Source organism: Nannospalax galili, unplaced genomic scaffold, assembly GCF_000622305.1.
Source record: "Nannospalax galili isolate Female #2095 unplaced genomic scaffold, S.galili_v1.0 scaffold606, whole genome shotgun sequence".
Lineage (NCBI taxonomy): Eukaryota > Metazoa > Chordata > Mammalia > Rodentia > Spalacidae > Nannospalax > Nannospalax galili.
The window spans coordinates 3,104,241-3,126,493 of record NW_008355477.1 but is presented as its reverse complement, the minus strand read 5'-3'; the positions used below and the strand labels follow the sequence as shown (position 1 = coordinate 3,126,493).

The 22,253-nt window shown below is 37.5% G+C and overlaps 1 protein-coding gene across 1 annotated transcript in view; it reads right to left on the bottom strand.

Annotated features, from left to right (window-relative positions):
* Arhgap6 (Rho GTPase activating protein 6) overlaps positions 1 to 22,253 on the bottom strand; it is a 563,361-nt gene that overhangs the window by 302,578 nt on the left and 238,530 nt on the right. The gene's annotated exons all lie outside the window — the stretch shown is intronic.

Sequence of the window (22,253 nt, the reverse complement as noted above, 5' to 3'; positions counted from 1 at the left end):
AGGTGGAGAATGGACAAGAGAATGCAAAAGTCAGCGTGTTTGAGTGGGCATGGACGTCAGACACATGGTAGACAAGCAGCTACATGGTGGGGAAGGCTTTAGAGAAAGAATAAGGTAGGTGAAAGTGTCAGACAAAGTCCACTTAGGTTCTTCATTTCATTAGTACATTTACTCTTTGTACTATTGGTTTGGGGTAATTAGCTTTTTTGAGTTCTTTATATAATCTACACATTAATCCTACATCAGATATATAACTAACAAAAATGATCAACCCTCTGTAGGCTATCTATCCATTCTGTTGATTGCTTCATTTGCCATGCAGAAGCATTTTAGTTTCATGTAGTTTTGTTTGCTAATTTTTGGTATTATTTCCTGAACTATTGGAATTCTTTTAAGAAAGCCTTTGCCTATGCTAGTATCTTGAAGTGTTTTCTCTCCATTTTCCCTCTAATCATTTCCACTTCAAGATTTACATAAAGTCTTTAATAAATTTTCAATTGATTTTTTTGCAGTGTGAGAGGTAAGGGTTGCTTCCAATTTTTGAAACAAAGTATCTATGGTTAAACAACCAGCACTAGTAAAAGCTAGACACATACAAGTGCTTTTTGATGTTCTCCCAGGCATTTCAACTGCCATGGATGACTGAAATGACTTTTAAAATGCAGGGGTGGGCCATCGGGGAAAAGGGGGCAGAAAGATTTTAAGAGCTAGAGAGGAGGTGCATGACCATATGGAAAGAAAATCCTGCATGGCCCTGGAAACCTGCTCTTATGAACCTACAGCAATGGTGTCAGCATGCACAAGGCCCGTGCAAACTCAGGCAGACAAAAACCCAGCATAGAACTGGGGAAATGGACAGCTGACCCCAATCTTAGCTGAAGAAAAACTGGCAACTGATTGCTGCTAGGTGATGAAGAGCTGATCTTCCTAAATCAAGGTACTCTAGATAGGCTGACTAGACCTCAGTGGATGGACTTGCACCGGGGAACATCTGGGGACACTGACATGACACAGTGGGTCTTAACAAGGATGGCACAGCATATGGGCTCTGGTGTGGGGGGCTATGGGAGGTTGCCAGTGGGGACAGGGATATAAAGATTATTAAGACTGTTAGAGATGTTCTGTATGAAATACACAAAAAGTCAATAAAAACAAATTTAAAAGATTAAAAATAATAATAAAACGCAGAGGTGAGGACTATGACAATGTATGTTGTTTCCCTCTGGTCTGTCCCATGGTTCAGAAATGCACCACCTGTGGCAGTCTGAAATCTGGATGGCCATTTTCTATTGCATGATGGTGGTCATTTAGGTACCTACTACCTGTGGCATTGCTGGATGTCCTAGTTTTTTTCTCCATTGCTGTAACAAAACATTCTGACCAATACCAACTTGGGGAGGAAAGGGTTTATTCAGCTTACATCTATCAGGTCACAGTTCATCAGGGAGCCCAAGGTAGGAACTCATGCAATAACCTGGAGGCAGGAGCTGGAGCACAGGCCACGGAGGAACACTGCTTCCTGGCTTGCTCCCCTGGCCCCTGCTCAGTCTGCTTTCTTATGCAACCCAGGCCCACCTGCCCAGGCCTGGCACCACCCACAGTGGGCTGGGCCCTCCCACATCACTCAATAACCAAGAAGGTGCCCCATGGACATGGCCACAGGCCAGTCCATTGAAGGCAATTCTCCAGTTGAGGCTCCCTCAATCCAGGTGTGTCAAGTTGACACTAAAGCTATCCAGCAGAGTGGATTTCTGTCCTACTGTATGTAATTCATGGCTGTATTAACCATAGAACATTTGAGAAAAATGGAATATGGCATATGGGAATGGAGACACCCCAGCAGCTGCAGAGTTACATAGCATGAAAATGTGTCTGCCTTGAATTCATCTTTGGGTGCTCAGGACAGGAAGGGTCGCCAGGTAGGTGAAATGAGAAGAGAGAAAAATGGAGAGACATCCCACGAGAAAACACAATCATGAATTAAATATCGATTCCAAAATACAAACGACATGCCTTCATGCCCCCTCTATGGATCACAGTGGAAATTCACCTATACAGGAATACTTACAGGACTCTACACATGATTTTACCATCAGCACAACTGGCTGCTTGTGTGGACTTTGTTTTTGTGTCTGTCTGCCTACCAGGGTAAGAACATCGTAACAAGCTGCACTGGACTTGCTGTTAAAAGTCATTCCTCTTTAAAAAATAACATGGCTGGGCTGGAGAAAGGGCTCAGTGGTTAAGAACACTGGCCGTTCTTGCAGAAGAACCAGGTTCAAATCCCAGCACCCATATGGCAGCTAACAATTGTCTATAACTCCAGTTCCAGGGGATCCGACAGCCTCTTCTGTCCTCTGCGGGCATTGAATGACATGGGTGCACTTACATACATGCAGGCAATACACTCATACACATAAAGTAAAAATAATAAATAAAATATTAAAAAAATAACATGATCAACTACTCATGCATTGTTCAACCAAAGAGCCAGAGATTAGTCCCCTGGTCACACAAAAGGCCACCAGAGTGTTGGGAAGAACAACAAATGGAAAATTCCATCTCAGTTAGGCAGAGCAGGAGAAAGTTGTAAGTGAACTCAACATCTAACTTTGGGTTCAAATACATGAAACCACTGCTTCGCAATTGTTAGAAAAAGAAGGATATGACCAGCAGCCATGTGGGCAGAGGATGAATTCAGGTTAATCAGATATATGACACCGTTTCTGAAGGACTATTGCTTGTTCATTCTCCCCTTTTACTTCTTGATTAGAGAATCCAACTGTCATTTGGGGACGACAATATGTCTAGGTAATATACTTTTGTTTTCTAAATTCTCTTTTCCCTGGGTAATGAAAAGTCACTAGGCTCTGGTCAGAGAAACATGAGCAGTAATATGACTGGATTTCTGAAAAAGATCCTACTGTGACCCTTTAAGGAAGCCTCTCAGAAATCCACTGGTACTGAAATTTCCTCCCTTGCCTGTAATAGAGCCATGATGGCTACCATGGCAACAGCTATTGTAGACCATGAAATGCTCTGAATCAGAAAGATATGTTCTGGGAAGATGGAGGAGGGAACTTCATCACAAAGTGGATATTTGTAAGTTTCCAAGTAAGCAAGAGTTATTAACTTCTCTTTGTTTTAAAGGAAATTGCCATGCATCCAATACAAATGCATCTTGTTGGGCTTTTCTTATTCAGCATGTTAAGATCATGTAATTAATTTTACTGCCAATCTAAAGCACATGGACAAGAAAACTGAAACTAAATCAGAAGACACGACCATAACAAAACATCCAAAGGCAAAGAAACAGGTGTCTTAACACTCAAATACTCACAAACTATAATTAGAAAGCAAAAGGCACAGGATGTTCTCACCTGTTTATAAAATGAACAGCTCTTGGCCAAAGCCTCCTTCTTTCTTATCTCCAGTAATTGCCAAACAAGTTCAACTGAAAAGTCAAAGAATTTGCCAATCTCTTTCACAACATTCTTTCTTTCTAGTCACTGTTCATTTAACATTTTCTTGAGACGTTCCTTAGATTTATCTTTAGAAAGTCACCCCTTTTCTTTTAACTGCAACAAGGCTTGTTGTGCAGAGAAACACAAACAATTATGAGCAATTTGTGTTCCACCCCTTGTACTGAACTAAACAATTTTCTCAAAAAGAATCTGGACAGCAATCTCTTTCAAATATGTGATTCTGCAGATGATGAAAAAAGGCATAACAGTGAACTGGCTTCACATATAAACCCAGACTATTAGAACACAGCAGAGTTAGAACAGAGGACGGTCCTCTGCACTCATTCCCCTTCCCTCTTTCTCAATCCTGTTTGCCAGTGTGCCACACACGCTTCTTCATAATGCAATGACCATTGGAAATATAATCCTTATAATTATCCTTGCCATTAAATATTTTATAAGTCAATCAGACTTTTTGTCTCTTCACCTTTTCTGCACAGCTACGTTTTTTCTCTCTTTAAATGTAAATATCAATATGTGGTTATTGAGATAGTTGTTATCGTGCTAACAATGGCTTTGCATGCAACTCTAATTTTGCCCTGTCAACACGTATGGGTGCAGTAAGAGCCGTAGGAAATAAGGACGATTTAGCTCAGGGAGATTAAGTAACTTCCTAAAGTTCCCTGGACATTCTACCTTATGCTCCAGACTTATCTCTAAAATAGTACTGTTCAATAGAAATATGATGCAAGTCACATGTGTAATTTAAAATCTTTCCACAACCACGTTGTAAATATAAAAATAAGGTGTGTTTTTCATTTAACCCAAATATCCCACTTAGTATTATTTTTTTAACATGCAACCTAGTGGAAAAAATAATTACTAGTAATATATTTTACATTTTTGCAGCACATTTCAATTTTCAGTAGAAAAACTTGATCTCATCACTTCTCAGCCTTTTGGCCAAGATGAAGGATAATGTGATATCAATTTAGATTTCATAAAACATATGGTTGAAAATGCATTTTATCATAGCCAATGTTTTCTAAAAAGGGAACAGAGTAACAGCATTTTTCCATTTAAATTTCATTTTATCTCAATTATAGAAAACTACAATCAGTTTAACAGTTTTACTAGCCAGGTGTCAAATGCTCAGTGGTCACATGGAGTTGGTGACCACCATGTTTAACAACAAAACTCTATACCCTCCAAATAAACTCAAGCACTTACCTGAGCCCATGTAACGAACATAGCTTGTCTTCTGTGAAAATAGCTGGCCACTCCTCATTTACTAAGAACCAGTTTAGATGTCCCTTCCCACACTGAATTTTATCTGACCCATTCTAAAGGAAGGCAATTTCTCTGATCTAGGAGAACATTTCCTCTGGGCTTCTTGAATGGCAGTAATTTTTTTTTCTTGGTATAAAAGATATTTCCTCTTTCACACATTTCATTTCACTCATTCTTTCCTGCACAACCAGCTTTGGAAAGCTATAAATGTCTACTTCAAATCCGTATAAAAAAGTAGCTCCTCAAAAATATTTTGTATGAATCACCAAAAATGGTTTCTGAGAGCATTAAAATGAGTCAAGTCTAAGCTTTTGGATTGAACTCTTTGCTCTCCACAAACAAAACCAGAGGAAAGGAAACAACTTGAGAAAAAATTATAATCTCGTTTGCATCCTTAGACAAATTGAAAAAAACATGAAATGTCAACAATATGGCTACATAAACAAGGCAAGCCTAATGACCACACCAGCTGACATGCAAATGTGGATGGAGGGAATTTCACAAGGTCCCATCTTGTGACAAAGAGTCACAAGCAATCAATGCCTCCTGGAGGAAGGAGTATTAGTTTTCTCCAGGAACTAGTCCCTTGATAAATCATCCAATCCCAAGTAGTCAGTTTTAAACATATGTACATATGAGCAACAACAAATGTACTAGGTAGGTTACGTGTGTATGTGTGTGTGTGTGTGTGTGTGTGTGTGTGTGTAACAATAATTATAGAGGAGGTCATGAATTTGAGGAGTCAAGGGAAACGGGAGGAACTGGATAAGGAGAAGGAGAAAATGTAAGTATAGTTACGCACATGTGAAATTCTCAAAAAATTAAATTTTACATTAAAAGATAAAAAATAAGTAACAGAGGAAATAAATATTAACATGCCTCATTTTTACAAGTTGTTTAATAATAGACAATTGATCTCACAAACAATGAAACATTTTTTAAAATTATATACTCATGTATGTTTCTTGCAGTAAGGCAGAATAAATAACTAGGCTAATCTTCAATGGCAAACAACTAGGAATGTTGGATAACACATTTTAAAACTCTCTTGAAGATACGCATGAGTGGGCAAGAGACTTAAGAAACACTTAGGTCTCAAAATAATCAGGAAGGACATTGTAGCCCTAAAGCCAGTGTTTGCCTTGCAGTCATTTATTGGACCTGGTGAACCTAAATTCTACTTTTCCTGGCCTAACAGAACACATGGTGACAAAATACGAATTCCAAGTTTACCCATAGTGGCAAGCTGAATAAGACATTCCTTCCCTTAATACCAAGACTCCAAGAACATACATCCTTGTGGTAAGGGTAAACACCCCACCCTCCAACCAAAGTCAGGAAAATTTCCTACCTCAAACCCTACAGTGGAAACAATTCCAAACTTCATCCACAGCAGAATGTGTATATTGTGGAATACACAATGACTAAAATGCCACAGCACAACAGAAGCAATATACATAAGCGCAGCATTTAGCTTGAACTTTATTCATAATGATAAAGAAAAGAAGTAGACACTGTAGGTTTCCGTTGATGGGAAGTAAAAAAGAAAAGTGAGCCAAGCTAATCTACAATGATAGAGGTTAGAATATTAGCCTTGGAGGGGAGGTATTTGGAGCTCATCAATGGGCAGAGAAGCTTATAGGGTACCAGTAGTATCTTCATTAGGACGGTAGTCACATGACTGTTGCTCCCTGGTGAAAATTCATTAAACTATAAACACATTTCTTTTTCATTTTTTGTGTAGATGATATATTGCAGTGACTAATACAAAATAAAAACAAAAAGCCAATAAACAGGCTTAAAAGCACATTAAGTACAGCTGAATCCATCTTGTGAAAGATGATTTGAAGAAAGTATACTAAATAGAGCTTAGCTACTGTTCTTGAGTTTCATAGTAGTATTCCAAAATTCTGCCTTCTTTCAGTGGTTCTCTTCCATCTGTTACTTGAATCCTAGTACTTTCCATGTCCTATCCATGGCTTCTTCCTTTGGTAACCATAAATTTTATTTGGTACCTACTTAATATTTAGTAAAAGTAATAGTTTTATTGAAGTTTTGAAAATTTTATACAATATATTTTGATAGACTTTAGATCCCATCCTCCATCTACACCTCCTATCACTCTCTACCCCATGTCCAATTTCATCAATTTATCAATTTCATAATTTCTCTCTCAGATATAGATATAAACAAATACATATATATTATCCCTTAAAAGCCCCTTGGTGTTGGTCCATCCACCGGAGCCTGGTTATCCTATCAAGGGTCTCATCCTTAAATGAGACTGACTCTCTCCCTTTCAGTCACCATCAGTCTACTAATAGTTCATCAGATAGGGTGAGGGTTTCTTACTCACCTCCCTGTGTCTATGCTGGGTTTTTGTCTGGCTTGAGCTTATGTGGTAATTGTGAATGCTGTCACCATTGCTGTGAGGTCAAATAAACAACTGCCCACCTGCCTGGAAAACTCTGTTTCTTTGTGGTCACCCATCACCTCTGGATCTTACAATCTTTTTTAAAAAATATTTTTTATTTGCTATTTTTATTTTATGTGTATATATGTATTGCCTGCATGTGGATAAGTACACCCATGTCATGCAATGCCTGTGGAGCACAGAAGAGACTGTCGGATCCCCTGGAACTGGAGTTACAGACAGTTGTTAGCTACCATGTGGGTGCTGGGAATCGAACCCACGTCTTCTGCAAGAACAGTATAGCTGCTGAGCCTTCTCTCCAGCCCTAGGATATTACAATCTTAAAAGTGATTTTTTTAAAAAGGGCATTTATCTGATGTGGGTAGGTTCAAAAAAGCGCTAATCAAATTTTATATATTTAATAGTAGAAATATTAAAAAATTTGAAATGACCCTTAGTAAGCCTTTTCAAATCAGCTTATATTTTCTAATTTGAGGTCAATTCCACCAAACAAAATCCCAAACATAAAATTTATACTAATTACACTATAGTGTTAAAGAATGAATGTCTGTGTTCCCTCAGATTTGTTTGTTGACACCCCAATACCAAACATGATGATACTTGCATGTGAGAACTTTGAGAGGTGATTATGTCATGAGGATGCAGCTTCATAAAGGGGGTTATAGCCATTGTAGGAAGAGACATGGAAAAGATGGTCATTATCATAAGAGGGAAGGTGAATAGCTTTAAGTCAGGTAGAAGTTCCTCACTAAACACCAAGTCTGTTGAAACTTTGGTCTTGGACTTTCCAGCCTACAGAACTATGATATATATATGAACTGGTGATGGCTGAGCATGGTGGTGCACACCTTTAGTCCCAGCACTCTGGAGGCAGAAGCAGGCATATCTCTGTGAGTTCAAGGCCAGCCTGGTCTACATAGTGAGTTCTAGGGCAGCTGGAGCTACAGGGAGACCCTGTCTCAAAAAGACCAAAAAGAAAAAAAAACAAAGCAAAACAAAACAAAAACAACAACAACAACAAAAAAAACTGGTGATGATTCAGGGGTAACGATGTCTCAGAAGGTGCTATCTTTTAAGTGACTATATTACTTTTCTTTGAAGAGGACCTGCCAAATCTTAGGATTTTTTTCTTGAAAACAAAACATAAAAAAAGATTAAAATGTGATGCTTTTGTTATAAACAATTAATGTAACTCTTAAAACAATTCTATCTTTATTATAAGAACCTTTAAATTTTGCTCTTCTACTTTTCCCTTACAAATCTAAACTAATTTGATGAAAAACCACAAATATAACAATATATTGAAATAATCTATGTATACTTATGTATAACTATATATACACATGGGGGTAATGTTGAAATAATTCCTTAAATTATTTCTCAATTCAAATCTACTGAAGACTTCTAGCAACTTGAATTCACTAAAATATAGCTTGAAATGCCAGTGATAATCATGTCTTTGCAACTCAGGAATTAAGGTCAAGCATGGTAGACGTAAAGCATGAGGCATCCATATAGTTGCACACAGTGTCTATACACACGGAATATGAGTGCAGAGCACAGGGCTCTCCCAGTGTCATTCTCATTGGAAATCTACCAATTTGTTGTCAGTGGGTGTCAGTTTCTTGAAGAAAGCTAAGAGCCACCTGGTCTCAAAATTGACAAGTGAATGGATTTCTTCTCTGTGATAGGATTCTGTTCAATATTGGAGACAGTGCCTATATTGTATAAACAGAAGGAGCCAGTCTGAGAACCAGTGGAGCCAGGAAGGTGGGCTCTGGAAATACTGTAGTTTGTAAATGCACAGCTATCTGGTTAGTAGAGCCAAGAAAATTCTATGAATGAACATTGTGCTATCAGATGCCAAAATGCAATCTGTTGCACTTTGATAAATAAATAATAAAGCTAAATAAATTCTCAGCTGTATGTTTCTCAGATACTTTCAAAGTCCCAGTTTACTAAGCGTTTTCATAGCTCATTTCTGCACAGGTCCTTTTACAATCTCATCGGAAAGGACCAGTTAATGGATTCCCTTGTGAAAGTGACCCATTTGGACAAGTTAAATGGGTAAACCTGCTTAAAAAATACATTTAGCAAGAGCCTCTGGGCATAAGGTACAGTTTCCAAGAGCCCAAGCATTCTTGGCTACTTGCAAGTATTATTGGAAGGCACTCAAAACAAACACTCTGCCTGATTTTCAGCAAAGAAAATATCAGCCTGTATGAGCTAATGTGGATGTTATTTCAGAATTAACTGTGCTGCCATTTCAGTGTAGCTAATACTATTGTCTTCAACTCAAAGCATTTTGAACTGAGGTTTAGAAGGAGGCAAGGTGCAGAACTTGTGACTTTGAGGACTCTAGAAAAACTCACATTGGAGACTTTCCTTTATCAGACAGAGGTATTTGGTCCATGGAAGAAATTGAAATATTGGTAGGAACAGCAAGATCTGACTTCACAGGTGAGCAACTGTGAAGTTAAATGCCCAGGACATTGCTTTCAATGGGTCCTGTGCTGAGTTCAATGCTCTCTTGCTACCATCTTGAAACTGTTAATAATCTTCACCAAAAGTCTCCATGTTTTCACTCTGCAATGGGTCTCATTTATTATGGAGCAACCCTGGGAATCATAACATCTCTTAGCTTCTACCTAACCCCTGGGCATCACCCATATGTGCCATTTACCAAGATAAGATTCTTTAATTGTTAATTTGCAAATTTATCTTTTAGCAACAGAGTCTCTTTGAAAGGTTCTCTCTCCAACCAATAAGATAAGAAATCTACAGAACAGAATGATGGCGTTAGAGAGAATAGAAACTGATTGTGAGGTACACAGGATCTTTTATAAAATCTAAAATTATTCATAAATAAAAAGACCAATTCATCATCAATTTAAAAATATAAAATTGGCAATTTAAAGAGATAAGTGCAAACTAACCAAAAATAAATAAGCTCTGCATGCATGAAAATTAAAACTAAAAAGGAAATAATAATATTCTGCCAAAAAAATCACTGGATCAAAATTTTAAAATAGAAATTCTAATCATGACAATATAATTCAAGTGCCTTATTTTTAGACTACTGAAGGATTTAATTAAAGTATTAAGCTATTCTTTTTTGAGCATCAACCCTGGTTGGGGCATTTTTCTGAGGACCAGAGAGACCATGACACAAACCAGATTAGACTCGTGCATACCTTGTCCTGCTTAGCACCATCCTTGGCCCCTCTCCACTTAATGTCAGTAACACTTTAATACACTTTACCCTTGTTATGATAGGAGTTGGACGGGAGTGGGAAGAGTGAAAATGATGAAAATGCAATGTCCATGTCTGAAATTCTAAAAAAACTAATATTTTTAATAAAAAACAAGAATGGGGGGGGCTGGAGAGATGGCTCAGTGGTTAAGAGCACTGGTTGTTCTTGCAGAGGACCTGGGTTCAATTTCCAGCACCCACATGGCAGCTAACAACTATCCCTAACTCCAGTTCTGGAAGAGTTCGACCCATTCTTCTGACCTCCTTGGGCATTGAACAACATGGCTGCACTTACACATATGCAGGCAATATACTCATACATGTAAAATAAAGATAATAAACAAAATATTTTTTAAAATAACAAGAATATACCCAGGAATACTTAAATGTATTGAGCAAAAGTCATTCAGGTTTGAGAATCTCTAAAATAAGTGAGCTCAATTATTTCAGTTAATGATAAGTAAAATGAAGAATACATTTGTGCATATGCTGTAATAAAGCATGTGTGGGCATACTACTGTATCTAAAAAGGAGAACAAGAAAGCGTAATGCTAAAAAAAGTTGAAATTTATTTTGCATGGTGAATATGTGATTTCAGCTTTCTATGTATTGAACTAGTAAGAATTGTTTCTGCGTTCCATAAGAATCCAATATGTGTTATCCCTTTAAGGCAGAGATTGTGAAAGTAGGGATTCTATTGACAATATAAAAGGAATTAGACATGACTAGCTACTGAATCCATTTTTGCACTTACCTGATTAGAAAATATGTTATTTTTTTTCTGTGTTGGTTTTGTTACCTGAACATTTTCCCATTTTTCTTCTGTTTAAAACTATACAAAAAATTTTATTATAATGCTATTTAATATGTAGGTGGTATTTTCATATATACAATAAAGTATTTTTTAATGAAGAGTATACTATTGAAGGAAAGATGAAGATGGAGAAACAGCACTTTACACTGGAACATTACAGAAGGTTTTTCCAAGGATAGAAGGCCAGGAAGCAGGCATTGGCAACTAGGGAAGGGGGCTGAAAGGTTATGGGAACATCATGCAAAAACTAAGGAGTTTAATGTATGAAAAGAGCATAAAGACAGCCTGGCTGATGGGTGATGGCATAGTGGGTGGGGCAGAGGCCAGATCACACAACAATTTATGGTTTGTAATTGAAAAGACAATTGATTTGTGTCATGGTGGAGGGGGTAGCATAAAAGAAGTGACAGGATCATTGGTAGAGCAGGGACTGGAATGGGTTTGGGTAGAGTAAATGGGAAAATACTGAACAGATTTGACCCATGTTGACAGAAGATTGACAGGCCTTGCTGATAGATTGGACCTGGACAAATTACTCTTCCCACAAAGACAGGCAACACTTTTCATATCCCCCTAGAAATCCATTCTTGCCTCACATACACATATTTCTTTTTAGATTTGATCTCAGATTTTTGGTCAACCTCTTCACCTTCATCTTCTACTAGGTCATCTCTGACCTTTGTCCTAGTTAGTTCTATGGCCAGCAGCCTCATCTTAATCTCTCCACTATTCTTTCGCATCTGATTTTCCTCCAAGCATTGTGAGCTTTTTTTTTTTTTTTTCCTTTTCGGGGAAATTGAGTTGAACACCATATTTTTATGAATGTAGAACTCCAGTATATTTATTATGAATGCACATCCTCTGGGCCCTGGAGTCTAAAGACAGTTGCTTAGGAGACCTCAGGAAAGCTTAGCAAAGACTCTGCCCCATGAGTGACAGATGTTTACTCTTTCAAAAAGACCTGGAAAACTCTTCTCCTACCACATCTGAGTCTGCTTATACAAAATGCCAGCAAGTCTACACCAGTTACATCCTCTACTTCAATTAGTGTTTCTACTGCTGGTGCTCCTTTGAGTCTCCAGATCTCAAGAGTCAAGACACGTCTCTTTTGTATATCCACCTACATCTCTAGCCCATAAAGGACCCAAATAATTGGCACTCCAATGATGGAATGCTTGGAAGTGAGAGAACTATTCTGGAAGGTGGCACATCCCTGCTATTCTTCCAACTCTTGATTCATTTTTCTGTTCTTCTTTATTTTTTTAGATAATGTCTCTTAGAGCCAAAGTTGGCCTGAAATTTGATATGTAGCTGAGAATGACCTTGAACTTCTAAGCCTTCCTCCCTCCTTCTACTTTCAAGTGCTGGCATCACAGGTTTATATGCATGCAAAACCAAGCCCAGCTCATTCTTTCAAGTCCTTTTTGTTTTCGGTCTTTTTGAGACAGTGTCCCCTTGTAACCCCAGTTGGCTATATAGACCAGGCTGGTATTGAACTCACAGAATCCACCTGCCTCTGTGTCTCAAGTGTTGGGATTAAAGGCATGTGCTACCATTCCTGGCTCTTTCAACTCTTAAGTACAGAACTACATGCTCATTTTCTTAGTCACATAGACATGAGAAATTTAAGTGACAAATTGTAAATATAAAGATAACTATGAGAGTGCAATTTTTGAAAATTTTATAGCATGTCTGAATCTCTTATGATCATCTGCAAAGGCATGAAGGTCCTCATTATATCAGTCACATCTGGCAATTTACCTCAAAGCCTCCCTTCCCTTACACTCTCCACTCTTCTAAAGTCAAAATTTTCATATCTCCTTTCCTGGAAAATATATTCATTGTATGAAACTTTACAAACACAGATAACTGCTCTTACCTGGGATAAAAGTACAACCATTCTTGTGTGTGTACAGAGATTAAAAGACAATCAACTGATAAGTTCAATATTAGAATTTACCTTTCAAAAATGTGAGTGAATACTTCGGTATTAGCTCTAAGAGATTATCATCAATGGTCAAAGTGGTAACATATCTTCAAAGCTAAATTCAGCACAGAAGCAAGATTATTTTCACGGAATAACTTTTTTCATGTGGCCCCATGGGGCCCGAGGAATTCTTTTTAAGGCTCTCAATTGCTACTGCTTTGACTTCTAGTATTGCATTTCCTGACTACTCAAGCCAAAAAGCAGTATGTCTGGGAATCTGCAGTAGTAGGTCTGTTTCTCACCTAAGTCAACCATCAGAATTATCAATTTTACATATTTAATGTTGCTAAATATGATCATAAAATGGTAACAATAAGATGCTGGAATATAATGTGAATTAAAGAAAGTATATGTATGTATGAAGTTTTTAAAAATCATAAATCTAACTACGAGAACTAAAATTCAAGACAGCTCTAGAAGAAAACAGAAGAGAATACTTTTATGACTTTGGGAGTAGGCAAACATTTCCTAAGACATGAAATTTAATAAACTTGACCTCATCAGATTTTCTTAAAGTCAACAACTTTTACCCAGTAAAAGGCAGCACTGCTAAAGTGAAAAGGTGGAGGGGATACCACAGACTAGAGAAATGTTTACTAAAATGTGTCCAACATGATTTAAATTCAGACACATTTGTAATGCTTCTGCAAATGAACGATGAAAAGAAACAACCCAAATCAAAATGGAAAAAAGGCGCGAGTAGGCAACTGTTAACATGAAATATTCAAATGATCAATAAACTTATAAAAGCTGTTCAGGAAGAAACTCATATGTCATAGTGAAATTTAAATTTCACAATACATTCTAGACACCGAAGTGCATTTAGGATTTGGGAACTCAAACCTGATATTCTCTCTCTCTCTCTCCCCTCTCAATATAAATATATAAAAGAAATTTGGTGAGAGTTTGTAAGGGGGCTGCAGATAGATATAGGAGGGGATCTAAATTGAAAATATATTGTATGTGGCTGGAGAGATGGTTCAGAGCACTGGCTGTTTTGCAGAAGACCAAGGTTTGATTCCCAGCACCCTCATGGAGGCTAACAGGTGTCCACAACTCCAGTTCTAGAGGAATCTGACATCCTCTTCTGACCTCCAGGTGTATTGAACGACGTGGGTGCACTTACATACATGCAGGCAATATACAAAAAAAAGTAATAAAATGTTTTTTTTAAAAATCTTAAAAAAGCCAAAATGCATTGTATAAAATTTACAAAATTTCAATAAAAATTAAACAGTTAAAAAGATACTAAAAATGAGAAGGCAAGATATAAATTATGATGCAGTATCCAAACCATTTAAAAATCTGTCTTACCTAAAAATATATAGAATTCTTACAACTAAAAAATAACATAATCAGTAATTCAGGTTTTTTATTGGTAAAGCATTTGGAAAAATTTCCAAAAAATATGTGCAAATGACTGGAAAATATCAACATTAGGTTTCAAGGCAATGCAAATTAAATCAAAATGGGATACAATTAAACCTATTAGAAGTAAAATCATACTATATGCTACTTTCTGATTAACGAATGATAACAAAAACATGTGGGACAGTAGGAACTCATTTTGTGCTGATAGGAAAATGAAATTTGATAATCAGTCAAGAGAACTGTATGGCAGTTTCTTATAAAATTGAATGTACTGCAGGAGATGGAGAGATGGCTGGGGGACCGTGAGTAAAGCACTTGTTGCATAAGCCTGAAAACCTGAGTTCAGATATGCAAATCCAATTCAATAATCCAACTCAGAAGCACAAGTGTCTGTAATCCCACCTGCCGGGAGATGTGAGACAGAGAGACACAAGAATGATCAGAAGCTTGTGGACCTGTGCGCCTTGCATATGCAGACCAGTCAGAGACCAAGATAGATAAAGTGAGACCAAGTGAGACCTTGTCTCAAATAAGATGGAAGGTAAGGGCTGGCACCTGAGGCTGTCCTCTGACCTCCAAAACCTTGCCCCAATATGTGTGTACCTACATTCACAAACACAAACACATATACATACATCATATACATACAACCACACATATGCACACACACACATGTGCGCACGCATGCACACACACAAAATGAGCATGCACTTGTCATGTGATCTGGCCATTTTACTTCTTGGTATTCACCCAAGAGAAGGGGAAAAATATGTCTCCAAAGGAACTGACCACAAATGTGTATTGTAACTCTAGTCTAGCAACCAAAAACCAGAAACAACTTGAATGTTCATCAGTAGATGAATAGGTAAACATATTAACTTATTATGATAGATAAACAGAGAGATAAAGAAAATGCAATATGGCTCAATATAGAAAGAAACTACTGTTAAACACAAGAACATGCATAAATGTAAAGAGACACGGATCTAAGCAAAGAAGGACAAGGAGTGCACATATTATATGATTTTCATTATAAGGAATTCTAGAGCAAGCAGCATTATCTCTAGGGTCAGAAAGTAAAATCAGTGCTTGCCTAGTACCAGACACTGATTAGAAAGGGCTGGAAAGAAAGTCTTCATGCTGAGAAAAATATCATGATTGGTGTAGTCACATGTATACATACATACATATGCAAATGGGTGTGTATATATATCCTCTTCAAGCTATACAGTTAATGGAATATTTTATGATATACTAATCGTGTTTTGGCATAGTCCTTCAAAAATAACATAATAAAATATAATTCTTTACCCACTAACATGATGAAAATTATACTAACTGGCAAGCCTAAGTATTGGTAAGAACATGAAACAACTGGAAGCCTTGTACATTAATGGAAAACATTTTTGGCAAGGAAAGTTAAATAAACAGCTTTCCTATGACCCAGAACTTCCACTCTTGGCTTTATACCCAAGATAAATGAACAGGTATGTCTACCTAAAGACTTTAGCAAAACTCTTCACAACAGCCAAGGCCTGGAAATTACCCAATTAACCATAACGGGAAAAAAGTTCACAAAATGTGTTATGGTCATACAATGGAAAACTACTAGACAGTAAAGCAACAAACTAATGATGCCTATAACATCATTGACAGGAACATGAAATACTGTGTTAAGTGAAAGACACATAGGAATATAGAGAGAGGGTATGGAGAAATGGCTTAGCATTTAAGAACACTGGCTGCTCTTGCAGAAGACTCGGGTTTGGTTCCGCTCTTGCAGAAGACTCGGGTTTGGTTCCCAGAACCCACATGGCAGCTAACCATAGTCCATAACTCCAGTTCCAAGGGATCTGATGCCTTCTTGGGACCTTCGAGGGCATTGCACAGCAGGGGTGTTCTTACATACATGAAGGCAATACACTCAGACACATAAAAAATAAAATAAAAATATTAAAGAATTTAAAAATGAGTACAGAGAGAGCCAGAGAGATGGCTTAAACACACACACACACACACACACACACACACACACACACACACACTTAATAGGACTAGTTGAGCCGACATAGGTTGGTGAAGGAAAATTGGGTAGGTAGATATGATATTTCATTGTATACATAGATGAAAAGAAACATCATAATTAAAATGATAGCAGGCCAAAAATGAAGAAATAAAAGTACATACAGGGCCCAAGAGAGGGATCAGCAAGAAAAAGAACTTCCAGTATAAGCCTTACAAACTGAGTCTGATTCCCAGATCTCAGGTTGAAAGGAGAGAACAGACTCCTGAAAGCTGTCCTCTGACCTCTATATACATCTTTGGCAAGTACATGCCTGTACTCTTACACACGTCATACACACATAAGAGTAATAATAATAAATAACAATAATGATACATTTTAAAAAGAGTACATACAGAATGATTCCGTTTGGATGGATTTCAGAAACAGACACTCCTAATCCATATTCTTAGAAACCCAAACGATTGCTTCTGGGCAGAGAAACTAACTGGAAGAGGTCAAGAGATCCTTTGGGAATGACGAAAATGTTTTAAATCTGAATCTGGGTGTTGGGTACGTGCATTTCTCAAAATTCATTAAGCTGTATGTTTTAGTGCATTTCAGGACATACAAATTATCTCTTGACAAAGCATAAAAACATAAAAAAGGGAATTTGCAGCACATTAACTTGGGTGGAGGTTCTGAAGAGTTTGTGTTCATTTATATTTATATTCTCATTTTCTTGGAGTGTCCAAAGATGCTAATTATCAAAAATATCCTTTACCAACAACAAAATTCCTCGGAGAGCAAAGTGACATGGAGCTCCAGTACTCTGAGGACACAAAGAAACAAAAACATGAGCCTGCTGAGATGTAGAAGCTTAAATTCTTTGAACTCACAGCAGACAAGATTCTAAATTGGGAACCCAAATATTTTCTGTTTGCTAGCAGAAATGCTCATGCATGCAACACTTCAGGCAGGCAACGGGCTATCAAAATGGCAATCTGGCCATCATAGTATTAAGATGCATTCGAATCCACTCATTCCTCCACTCTAAACAAATGTGGCTTTCTCCCAGAGTTACTCATAACAACTCGTGTACCCTGTGGTCACAGTTAATCTGACTTGCGGGGTCCTGAGCTTGAAGGCTGTATATGTCAGAAAGTTTCTCATAGGCTTTTGGACAAACACCACTTGCCACACAAGAAGCAATGCATTGCCCATAGAATTTTATTGGTGCAGTCATAAAATTCATAGTGGTGTTTCGGAGAGCCTGCCCAAACAAGGGCAATATCACAGCCTAGCTCATCAGGACACAGCCTCAAAGAAATGTAATATTGGAGACAGCAAGTGGTGCACTTGGTACTGGAAAGTAGCATCCTTGTAGTCTACAGGACATGATGTCCATTCAATAGTTTAGGAAGCTTCTGAAGACATGAAAGTATGATTCAAGTTTGGTACAATATGGAAGAGATAATATAGAAATTTGTAAATGTAAAACTCTTTTCAGGGCTGACACCCTGTGCATGGGATCTGTATAAAGGGTCCCTGCTCAAATCTGCCCTTGGCTTAACGGTCAGTGTTCACCATCATCTTGAAATTCTGTTTTTGTAAAGAGTGTCATTTTCTATTTCCCAGTAGGTTATCCCTGCTATGAAGGCTAAATTTGCTCATATTGTGAGTTTCAAAGGGAACTTTGGTTCTATTGCTTTTGATAATGAGACAATCTGCATATATATGCATATATATATATATATATATATATATATATATATATATTTCTTAAAAATCAGTGGAAGGTGCCATGTTTGGAGAATCCATGTACCAGATTTCCCTTGCATTGTCAAATCTGGCTGGGTAATGGCACTCTGATCTGGCTGTACAAAACCTCTCACCTTGAAATACAAAAACAGAGGTAGCAGCCCAATGATGCTAAGAAAGGAAAGCTGGGGGGATAATAAGTCAGCGTCCTGAAGGAAAGAAAAAGAAAAAAGTTGGGTATTTAATTATTCCTGCTTGGATTTCTGCAGCTAGGCTGTAAGTGGTTTCCCTGTCCTTTCTTGCCTCTCTATCTGCCCATCCCCCACCTCATTGCCACATTTGTATTTCTAAATTGCAGATGTGAACATGCTTCTACCATTTGAAGTCCTCACTAAATTCCCCACTGGGCTCAGATATAATCCTGATAATAGCGTGCACCAGGCCTTCTGCACGTACTCTTCTGGTGTTCTGAGCCTCTTGTCTCACACCAACCACACTGAATGCCTTCCAGTCGCAGGGGCTAGACCTGTACTGGCGAGGCTCCTCCTGCCTTTGACCAAGAGAAATTTTTCTTCCTCCTACAAGCTCCTTGTTTGTTGCCCTACTCATTTATTCTTCAGTAAGGATTCAGACACTCTGGCCTTGATGAATCTTCCTGAATCTTTGGGCTGCCACCTTCGATATGAGAGCTCTAAATCTCAATAACAGCAATATGCCAAACCTACTTAGACTGTTTGTATATACTGTATTAGGTATTGCATCTATAAATCTGTACTAAAAGGCCTAGAGTTTTCTGTTTATCTAAATATCCAGGCTACATGGAAAGTTTGTCCATAGGAGTCTCTGGGGTAGAAATCTATTTAGAGAAGGGGCACAACAATCATTTCTAGAGATAGAAGTTGCATTAGTACTGACAAGAAACAACAAATATGGAGGGCCTACCATGTTTCAGTAAATGAACTAAAAGTTTACATGTCTTAAATCATTTGATATTCATTACAGTCTTAGAAATAAAGTATAAGTTAGGCTCCATGTGACATGGGAAAATATTGTGGCCCAGTGAGGTAAACAACTAGCTAGTTGATGGGAGGACCAGGCTTCCATATTAACATGATAGCTTCCAAAAATGTTGAAAGTGGGAGCTTTTATCTAATCCTTAAAAAGATTTTAGGGTTACCTCTTCAGAGGGTTGAATGTTAGAGTAGCAAAAAGCCCCATTTAAAAGAAGAAGAAGAAAGAGTACATGAAGTTTTCAGACAAAAGTTATGGGGAGATAGATATAGGAGGAGTTGGAGGGGAGGGAGTGGGCATGGATTTGATCAAAACACCTTATATGCATGCATGAAATTCTCAATAAATTATTTTTTTAAAGATATCTTTCAGGGGCTAGAGAGATGACTCAGCAGTTAAGAGCACCGAGAACTCTTGCAGAGGACCCAGGTTCAATTCCCAGCACCCACATGGCAACTATGAACCGTCCTTAACTCCTGAAGCCCTCTTCTGACCTCCGCGGCATTGCATGACATAGGTGCACTCATGTACATGCAGGCAGTGCACTCACACACAAAATAACAATAATAAATTTTAAAAAGATACCTTCCTTCAGAACCCTGTGTATGACCACTGGGAAGTACTGCATCTTGATGGGCAAAGTAGGCACACTGTGATTTTTTAAAGGGTATTTTTATTTGGGGTTGTATTCGGAGCTAATGGAGATATAGTTGAGCCCATCTCTACTGCCACGCACCAAATCATACTATCCTCAGCAACTGGCATAATATTCAGTACAAGGCAAGAGTGAAAGATGAGAGTATAAGATAATATACCAAATAACAGTTGGAGTTGGTAGACAATTCCAGTATAAATCCATATTATCCATTGATACTTCTGGAACCTTTACTTCAACAGAGTACTGGTAGAGATGAATGAATATTGAATATTTATTAAAATAATATAATAATAAAGTATGATGCCACTAAAAGGAAAAATAAAGACTTCTATACTTGCAATTTTTCTCAAACTCAAGTTTGATCTAAATAGGGGTTCAAAAGCTTTGATGTGCTTGGGAAGCACTAAGATTAATAGTGACTCTGCCACTTGGGGATCAGTGTGACAGGGCAGGAATAACTGGATACTCTGCCCAGCTTGGAAATAATTATTCTACTTGCACTTCCAGTTTACAAACTGGACACTGGTGCCTTCCCTTAGAAACTCATGGTGGTCTGAATCAAACATAAAACAAAATTTAAAGGTAAAAAACCAGCTATCCCACTTCTAAGTATATATAGCCAAAGAAATTCATGCTCACTGCAGCACTATCCACAATCTCCAAAATGTGAAATCAACCACGATATCTTCTGTTCTTATTTCACGTCTGTTCCTTTGATTTAAAAAAAAATCCTGACAAAAAGAAACTTAGAGAAGAAAGAGTTTATTTGGCTTACAATTACATGTTACTGTCTATCAAGAAAACATTTCTTTCTGTTCTTATTTATTTTGAAGTGATAAGATTTTTGATTGTAGAAGCAAAGAGGATCATAGTGGTCACTAGAGGAAAAGAAAGAGAGGTTGAATAACGGAGACCAAAATGCAATTACATAAAAAGAGAAAGTGCCAGTGTTCTTCAGCACAATAGGTTGACTACAGTTCATACCAACTTATTATGTTTCTTATAAAGAACAAGAGGAATGCAAAAGTCCCCAACACAAAGGCATGATACGTGTTTAAGGAGATGGAAATGTTTATCACCCTGGTTTGATCACTATATGTTATACGTATGTATCAAATTAGCACTCTGTGCTCCATTCCTGTATATAATAATTATATACTAATAAAAAAATCTTGAGGCTAGGCAAATATCTCATGAAGACCTGATATCAGGAACTCAGCACCCACATAAAAGGCTAGATGTGGCCACATATGTGCCTATCAACCTGGACTGAAAAACAGGTGAATCCCTGGGGTTTGCTGGATGTCACCTTAGCTCCAGGGTAAAGGGAATAAGGTAGAGAATGATAGAGCAGGACATCTGATTTTCTTCTCTGGTCTCTGCATGCACTCATGGGTATACACACACACACACACACACACACACACACACACAAACACACACATTCACATCCACACAAACACACACATGCCTTACTCATATAACTAAAAAATTACCAAATAAAAAGAATGCATACCCACAATACAAAGAACTTTAGAAATGCTTTAATTAAAAGAAAGCCCAATTTATAAATGTGTAAATTATCTATAGACATTGCTTCAAAGAAGATATACAAATTGTCAATATGCACATGAAACATTCTGAATATTATTACACATGGGAAAATGAAAATCCATACGCAAATGAAATGCCATGTATGCCTATTAGAAGACCCTAATAATGAAAAAAACAGATAACAAATGTTGGTATGAAGATGTGAATATAGGAGCCACATACACTGCTAGTGGGAACGTACAATGTTGTACACTTTGGAAAACAATTGAGCACTTCCTCAAAGTGTTAAACATACAGTTATACAACTCAGCAATTCCAATACTTGATGGAAACATATAATCTCAGACAAATTTTATATAACTGTTCCTAGAAGTAGTGTTTATAATAAACCACCTTGGAAAACAACACAAATGACCTTCAACTGATAAATGGATGTGTAGCATAAGATCTACACAATGAACTTTATTTGGAAATAGAAATGTATGATACAATGTTGATGAACCTTCTAGAAGTAGTGTTTATAATAAACCACCTTGGAAAACAACACAAATGACCTTCAACTGATAAATGGATGTGTAGCATAAGATCTACACAATGAACTTTATTTGGAAATAGAAATATATGATACAATGTTGATGAACCTTCAAAAGTTAT